The sequence below is a fragment of the Columba livia genome, unplaced genomic scaffold (genome assembly GCF_036013475.1).
Source record: "Columba livia isolate bColLiv1 breed racing homer unplaced genomic scaffold, bColLiv1.pat.W.v2 Scaffold_107, whole genome shotgun sequence".
In the NCBI taxonomy this organism is placed as follows: domain Eukaryota; kingdom Metazoa; phylum Chordata; class Aves; order Columbiformes; family Columbidae; genus Columba; species Columba livia.
The window spans coordinates 2,302,541-2,311,235 of record NW_027043012.1 but is presented as its reverse complement, the minus strand read 5'-3'; positions in this window follow the sequence as shown (position 1 = coordinate 2,311,235).

The window sequence follows — 8,695 nt, the reverse complement described above, 5'->3', positions numbered from 1 at the left end:
CACCAGCCAGGCCTCTGAAAACTTGTCAAAGCATGCCCAGACTTGGGGCCAGTTTGGCCCAAAGTCTGCAAGAGACAAGTCGGGAAGAAAGATATGGGACAGAGGGAGAAAGCGAAGGGAGCAGGAGAAAGGGAAGGAAGAATAAAAAGTAGTGTTGGGCTGCAGGAGTGAGATGGAGGAATTGCAAGAAAAGAGGCAGGAAGCAGGAGAGTGAGAGAAAAGGAAAGAAGAGACATGCAGCCAGACGGGGGGTTAGTGAGAGGGGATGGGACAGAGAACAGGATGAGAAGGACATAAGGCAAGGCTAGGACAGGCAAGGACAGGCAAGGCAAGGCTAGGCTGCAGGACATGTTTTTGCTTTATAGTTTCTAGCACATTCGTCTTCAGACTAGGAGGAAAGCCACAAGACCGTATGGATTAGGCCCAAGCAAAAACCCCAGCTACTTGAGACACTTAGACTAAGCCTAAAATACCAAGATCTCTCCATAAGGATGGTTTTTATACTGTACTTCCACAATCTGCTGGCAGTACAAAAAAATAAGCTGCAGATCTCCTTAGGCTCAGTCATGGTGCTTTGGGGCAGGGACCGTGCATATCATGGGAATATTTCACAGTTTCTGCTCTGTTTTCAGTGTATGACACCAAAACACCCACCTGATGACATCCTTTCAAGAGCAAAGGCAGCAATTTGCAGAATTCCGCTTCTTAGGGGAAGTGAGAAATTGCTGAGCTGACACCAAGTCCTGCAGTGTCCCTGTCACCTGCAGAGCCACCGCATCCTCGCCACGGTAGCGGGCATTGTGACAAAGGTTCTATGTCAGCTGGGTGTGGCAGCCAGGCGCCCCCTAGGGGATGGGGAGCCTGTCAGCCCCGGGCCTGTCACTGCCTGGTGTCCCTGCTGCCACCAGCCAGGCCGCTGAAAACTTGTCAAAGCATGCCCAGACTTGGGGCCAGTTTGGCCCAAAGTCTGCAAGAGACAAGTCGGGAAGAAAGATATGGGACAGAGGGAGAAAGCCAAGGGAGCAGGAGAAAGGGAAGGAAGAATAAAAAGTAGTGTTGGGCTGCAGGAGTGAGATGGAGGAATTGCAAGAAAAGAGGCAGGAAGCAGGAGAGTGAGAGAAAAGGAAAGAAGAGACATGCAGCCAGACGGGGGGTTAGTGAGAGGGGATGGGACAGAGAACAGGATGAGAAGGACATAAGGCAAGGCTAGGACAGGCAAGGACAGGCAAGGCAAGGCTAGGCTGCAGGACATGTTTTTGCTTTATAGTTTCTAGCACATTCGTCTTCAGACTAGGAGGAAAGCCATAAGACCGTATGGATTAGGCCCAAGCAAAAACCCCAGCTACTTGAGACTCTTAGACTAAGCCTAAAATACCAAGATCTCTCCATAAGGATGGTTTTTATACTGTACTTCCACAATCTGCTGGCAGTACAAAAAAATAAGCTGCAGATCTCCTTAGGCTGAGTCATGGTGCTTTGGGGCAGGGACCGTGCATATCATGGGAATATTTCACAGTTTCTGCTCTGTTTTCAGTGTATGACACCAAAACACCCACCTGATGACATCCTTTCAAGAGCAAAGGCAGCAATTTGCAGAATTTCGCTTCTTAGGGGAAGTGAGAAATTGCTGAGCTGACACCAAGTCCTGCAGTGTCCCTGTCACCTGCAGAGCCACCGCATCCTCGCCACGGTAGCGGGCATTGTGACAAAGGTTCTATGTCAGCTGGGTGTGGCAGCCAGGCGCCCCCTAGGGGATGGGGAGCCTGTCAGCCCCGGGCCTGTCACTGCCTGGTGTCCCTGCTGCCACCAGCCAGGCCTCTGAAAACTTGTCAAAGCATGCCCAGACTTGGGGCCAGTTTGGCCCAAAGTCTGCAAGAGACAAGTCGGGAAGAAAGATATGGGACAGAGGGAGAAAGCGAAGGGAGCAGGAGAAAGGGAAGGAAGAATAAAAAGTAGTGTTGGGCTGCAGGAGTGAGATGGAGGAATTGCAAGAAAAGAGGCAGGAAGCAGGAGAGTGAGAGAAAAGGAAAGAAGAGACATGCAGCCAGACGAGGGGTTAGTGACAGAGGATGGGACAGAGAACAGGATGAGAAGGACATAAGGCTAGGCTAGGACAGGCAAGGACAGGCAAGGCAAGGCTAGGCTGCAGGACATGTTTTTGCTTTATAGTTTCTAGCACATTCGTCTTCAGACTAGGAGGAAAGCCATAAGACCGTATGGATTAGGCCCAAGCAAAAACCCCAGCTACTTGAGACACTTAGACTAAGCCTAAAATACCAAGATCTCTCCATAAGGATGGTTTTTATACTGTACTTCCACAATCTGCTGGCAGTACAAAAAAATAAGCTGCAGATCTCCTTAGGCTGAGTCATGGTGCTTTGGGGCAGGGACCATGCATATCATGGGAATATTTCACAGTTTCTGCTCTGTTTTCAGTGTATGACACCAAAACACCCACCTGATGACATCCTTTCAAGAGCAAAGGCAGCAATTTGCAGAATTCCGCTTCTTAGGGGAAGTGAGAAATTGCTGAGCTGACACCAAGTCCTGCAGTGTCCCTGTCACCTGCAGAGCCACCGCATGCTCGCCACGGTAGCGGGCATCGTGACAAAGGTTCTATGTCAGCTGGGTGTGGCAGCCAGGCGCCCCCTAGGGGATGGGGAGCCTGTCAGCCCCGGGCCTGTCACTGCCTGGTGTCCCTGCTGCCACCAGCCAGGCCGCTGAAAACTTGTCAAAGCATGCCCAGACTTGGGGCCAGTTTGGCCCAAAGTCTGCAAGAGACAAGTCGGGAAGAAAGATATGGGACAGAGGGAGAAAGCCAAGGGAGCAGGAGAAAGGGAAGGAAGAATAAAAAGTAGTGTTGGGCTGCAGGAGTGAGATGGAGGAATTGCAAGAAAAGAGGCAGGAAGCAGGAGAGTGAGAGAAAAGGAAAGAAGAGACATGCAGCCAGACGGGGGGTTAGTGAGAGGGGATGGGACAGAGAACAGGATGAGAAGGACATAAGGCAAGGCTAGGACAGGCAAGGACAGGCAAGGCAAGGCTAGGCTGCAGGACATGTTTTTGCTTTATAGTTTCTAGCACATTCGTCTTCAGACTAGGAGGAAAGCCATAAGACCGTATGGATTAGGCCCAAGCAAAAACCCCAGCTACTTGAGACTCTTAGACTAAGCCTAAAATACCAAGATCTCTCCATAAGGATGGTTTTTATACTGTACTTCCACAATCTGCTGGCAGTACAAAAAAATAAGCTGCAGATCTCCTTAGGCTGAGTCATGGTGCTTTGGGGCAGGGACCGTGCATATCATGGGAATATTTCACAGTTTCTGCTCTGTTTTCAGTGTATGACACCAAAACACCCACCTGATGACATCCTTTCAAGAGCAAAGGCAGCAATTTGCAGAATTTCGCTTCTTAGGGGAAGTGAGAAATTGCTGAGCTGACACCAAGTCCTGCAGTGTCCCTGTCACCTGCAGAGCCACCGCATCCTCGCCACGGTAGCGGGCATTGTGACAAAGGTTCTATGTCAGCTGGGTGTGGCAGCCAGGCGCCCCCTAGGGGATGGGGAGCCTGTCAGCCCCGGGCCTGTCACTGCCTGGTGTCCCTGCTGCCACCAGCCAGGCCTCTGAAAACTTGTCAAAGCATGCCCAGACTTGGGGCCAGTTTGGCCCAAAGTCTGCAAGAGACAAGTCGGGAAGAAAGATATGGGACAGAGGGAGAAAGCGAAGGGAGCAGGAGAAAGGGAAGGAAGAATAAAAAGTAGTGTTGGGCTGCAGGAGTGAGATGGAGGAATTGCAAGAAAAGAGGCAGGAAGCAGGAGAGTGAGAGAAAAGGAAAGAAGAGACATGCAGCCAGACGAGGGGTTAGTGACAGAGGATGGGACAGAGAACAGGATGAGAAGGACATAAGGCTAGGCTAGGACAGGCAAGGACAGGCAAGGCAAGGCTAGGCTGCAGGACATGTTTTTGCTTTATAGTTTCTAGCACATTCGTCTTCAGACTAGGAGGAAAGCCATAAGACCGTATGGATTAGGCCCAAGCAAAAACCCCAGCTACTTGAGACACTTAGACTAAGCCTAAAATACCAAGATCTCTCCATAAGGATGGTTTTTATACTGTACTTCCACAATCTGCTGGCAGTACAAAAAAATAAGCTGCAGATCTCCTTAGGCTGAGTCATGGTGCTTTGGGGCAGGGACCATGCATATCATGGGAATATTTCACAGTTTCTGCTCTGTTTTCAGTGTATGACACCAAAACACCCACCTGATGACATCCTTTCAAGAGCAAAGGCAGCAATTTGCAGAATTCCGCTTCTTAGGGGAAGTGAGAAATTGCTGAGCTGACACCAAGTCCTGCAGTGTCCCTGTCACCTGCAGAGCCACCGCATGCTCGCCACGGTAGCGGGCATCGTGACAAAGGTTCTATGTCAGCTGGGTGTGGCAGCCAGGCGCCCCCTAGGGGATGGGGAGCCTGTCAGCCCCGGGCCTGTCACTGCCTGGTGTCCCTGCTGCCACCAGCCAGGCCTCTGAAAACTTGTCAAAGCATGCCCAGACTTGGGGCCAGTTTGGCCCAAAGTCTGCAAGAGACAAGTCGGGAAGAAAGATATGGGACAGAGGGAGAAAGCGAAGGGAGCAGGAGAAAGGGAAGGAAGAATAAAAAGTAGTTTTGGGCTGCAGGACTGAGATGGAGGAATTGCAAGAAAAGAGGCAGGAAGCAGGAGAGTGAGAGAAAAGGAAAGAAGAGACATGCAGCCAGACGGGGGGTTAGTGAGAGGGGATGGGACAGAGAACAGGATGAGAAGGACATAAGGCAAGGCTAGGACAGGCAAGGACAGGCAAGGCAAGGCTAGGCTGCAGGACATGTTTTTGCTTTATAGTTTCTAGCACATTCGTCTTCAGACTAGGAGGAAAGCCATAAGACCGTATGGATTAGGCCCAAGCAAAAACCCCAGCTACTTGAGACACTTAGACTAAGCCTAAAATACCAAGATCTCTCCATAAGGATGGTTTTTATACTGTACTTCCACAATCTGCTGGCAGTACGAAAAAATAAGCTGCAGATCTCCTTAGGCTGAGTCATGGTGCTTTGGGGCAGGGACCATGCATATCATGGGAATATTTCACAGTTTCTGCTCTGTTTTCAGTGTATGACACCAAAACACCCACCTGATGACATCCTTTCAAGAGCAAAGGCAGCAATTTGCAGAATTTCGCTTCTTAGGGGAAGTGAGAAATTGCTGAGCTGACACCAAGTCCTGCAGTGTCCCTGTCACCTGCAGAGCCGCCACATCCTCGCCAAGGTAGCGGGCATTGTGACAAAGGTTCTATGTCAGCTGGGTGTGGCAGCCAGGCGCCCCCTACTGGATGGGGAGCCTGTCAGCCCCGGGCCTGTCACTGCCTGGTGTCCCTGCTGCCACCAGCCAGGCCTCTGAAAACTTGTCAAAGCATGCCCAGACTTGGGGCCAGTTTGGCCCAAAGTCTGCAAGAGACAAGTCGGGAAGAAAGATAGGGGACAGAGGGAGAAAGCAAAGGGAGCAGGCGAAAGGGAAGGAAGAATAAAAAGTAGTGTTGGGCTGCAGGAGTGAGATGGAGGAATTGCAAGAAAAGAGGCAGGAAGCAGGAGAGTGAGAGAAAAGGAAAGAAGAGACATGCAGCCAGACGAGGGGTTAGTGACAGAGGATGGGACAGAGAACAGGATGAGAAGGACATAAGGCAAGGCTAGGACAGGCAAGGACAGGCAAGGCAAGGCTAGGCTGCAGGACATGTTTTAGCTTTATAGTTTCTAGCACATTCGTCCTCAGACTAGGAGGAAAGCCATAAGACCGTATGGATTAGGCCCAAGCAAAAACCCCAGCTACTTGAGACACTTAGACTAAGCCTAAAATACCAAGATCTCACCATAAGGATGGTTTTTATACTGTACTTCCACAATCTGCTGGCAGTACAAAAAAATAAGCTGCAGATCTCCTTAGGCTGAGTCATGGTGCTTTGGGGCAGGGACCATGCATATCATGGGAATGTTTCACAGTTTCTGCTCTGTTTTCAGTGTATGACACCAAAACACCCACCTGATGACATCCTTTCAAGAGCAAAGGCAGCAATTTGCAGAATTCAGCTTCTTAGGGGAAGTGAGAAATTGCTGAGCTGACACCAAGTCCTGCAGTGTCCCTGTCACCTGCAGAGCCACCGCATCCTCGCCACGGTAGCGGGCATTGTGACAAAGGTTCTATGTCAGCTGGGTGTGGCAGCCAGGCGCCCCCTAGGGGATGGGGAGCCTGTCAGCCCCGGGCCTGTCACTGCCTGGTGTCCCTGCTGCCACCAGCCAGGCCTCTGAAAACTTGTCAAAGCATGCCCAGACTTGGGGCCAGTTTGGCCCAAAGTCTGCAAGAGACAAGTCGGGAAGAAAGATATGGGACAGAGGGAGAAAGCGAAGGGAGCAGGAGAAAGGGAAGGAAGAATAAAAAGTAGTGTTGGGCTGCAGGACTGAGATGGAGGAATTGCAAGAAAAGAGGCAGGAAGCAGGAGAGTGAGAGAAAAGGAAAGAAGAGACATGCAGCCAGACGGGGGGTTAGTGACAGAGGATGGGACAGAGAACAGGATGAGAAGGACATAAGGCAAGGCTAGGACAGGCAAGGACAGGCAAGGCAAGGCTAGGCTGCAGGACATGTTTTAGCTTTATAGTTTCTAGCACATTCGTCTTCAGACTAGGAGGAAAGCCATAAGACCGTATGGATTAGGCCCAAGCAAAAACCCCAGCTACTTGAGACACTTAGACTAAGCCTAAAATACCAAGATCTCACCATAAGGATGGTTTTTATACTGTACTTCCACAATCTGCTGGCAGTACAAAAAAATAAGCTGCAGATCTCCTTAGGCTGAGTCATGGTGCTTTGGGGCATGGACCATGCATATCATGGGAATATTTCACAGTTTCTGCTCTGTTTTCAGTGTATGACACCAAAACACCCACCTGATGACATCCTTTCAAGAGCAAAGGCAGCAATTTGCAGAATTCCGCTTCTTAGGGGAAGTGAGAAATTGCTGAGCTGACACCAAGTCCTGCAGTGTCCCTGTCACCTGCAGAGCCACCGCATGCTCGCCACGGTAGCGGGCATCGTGACAAAGGTTCTATGTCAGCTGGGTGTGGCAGCCAGGCGCCCCCTAGGGGATGGGGAGCCTGTCAGCCCCGGGCCTGTCACTGCCTGGTGTCCCTGCTGCCACCAGCCAGGACTCTGAAAACTTGTCAAAGCATGCCCAGACTTGGGGCCAGTTTGGCCCAAAGTCTGCAAGAGACAAGTCGGGAAGAAAGATATGGGACAGAGGGAGAAAGCAAAGGGAGCAGGAGAAAGGGAAGGAAGAATAAAAAGTAGTGTTGGGCTGCAGGACTGAGATGGAGGAATTGCAAGAAAAGAGGCAGGAAGCAGGAGAGTGAGAGAAAAGGAAAGAAGAGACATGCAGCCAGACGGGGGGTTAGTGAGAGGGGATGGGACAGAGAACAGGATGAGAAGGACATAAGGCAAGGCTAGGACAGGCAAGGACAGGCAAGGCAAGGCTAGGCTGCAGGACATGTTTTTGCTTTATAGTTTCTAGCACATTCGTCTTCAGACTAGGAGGAAAGCCATAAGACCGTATGGATTAGGCCCAAGCAAAAACCCCAGCTACTTGAGACACTTAGACTAAGCCTAAAATACCAAGATCTCACCATAAGGATGGTTTTTATACTGTACTTCCACAATCTGCTGGCAGTACAAAAAAATAAGCTGCAGATCTCCTTAGGCTGAGTCATGGTGCTTTGGGGCAGGGACCGTGCATATCATGGGAATATTTCACAGTTTCTGCTCTGTTTTCAGTGTATGACACCAAAACACCCACCTGATGACATCCTTTCAAGAGCAAAGGCAGCAATTTGCAGAATTCCGCTTCTTAGGAGAAGTGAGAAATTGCTGAGCTGACACCAAGTCCTGCAGTGTCCCTGTCACCTGCAGAGCCACCGCATCCTCGCCACGGTAGCGGGCATTGTGACAAAGGTTCTATGTCAGCTGGGTGTGGCAGCCAGGCGCCCCCTAGGGGATGGGGATCCTGTCAGCCCCGGGCCTGTCACTGCCTGGTGTCCCTGCTGCCACCAGCCAGGCCTCTGAAAACTTGTCAAACCATGCCCAGACTTGGGGCCAGTTTGGCCCAAAGTCTGCAAGAGACAAGTCGGGAAGAAAGATATGGGACAGAGGGAGAAAGCGAAGGGAGCAGGAGAAAGGGAAGGAAGAATAAAAAGTCGTGTTGGGCTGCAGGAGTGAGATGGAGGAATTGCAAGAAAAGAGGCAGGAAGCAGGAGAGTGAGAGAAAAGGAAAGAAGAGACATGCAGCCAGACAAGGGGTTAGTGAGAGAGGATGGGACAGAGAACAGGATGAGAAGGACATAAGGCAAGGCTAGGACAGGCAAGGACAGGCAAGGCAAGGCTAGGATGCAGGACATGTTTTAGCTTTATAGTTTCTAGCACATTCGTCTTCAGACTAGGAGGAAAGCCATAAGACCGTATGGATTAGGCCCAAGCAAAAACCCCAGCTACTTGAGACACTTAGACTAAGCCTAAAATACCAAGATCTCACCATAAGGATGGTTTTTATACTGTACTTCCACAATCTGCTGGCAGTACAAAAAAATAAGCTGCAGATCTCCTTAGGCTGAGTCATGGTGCTTTG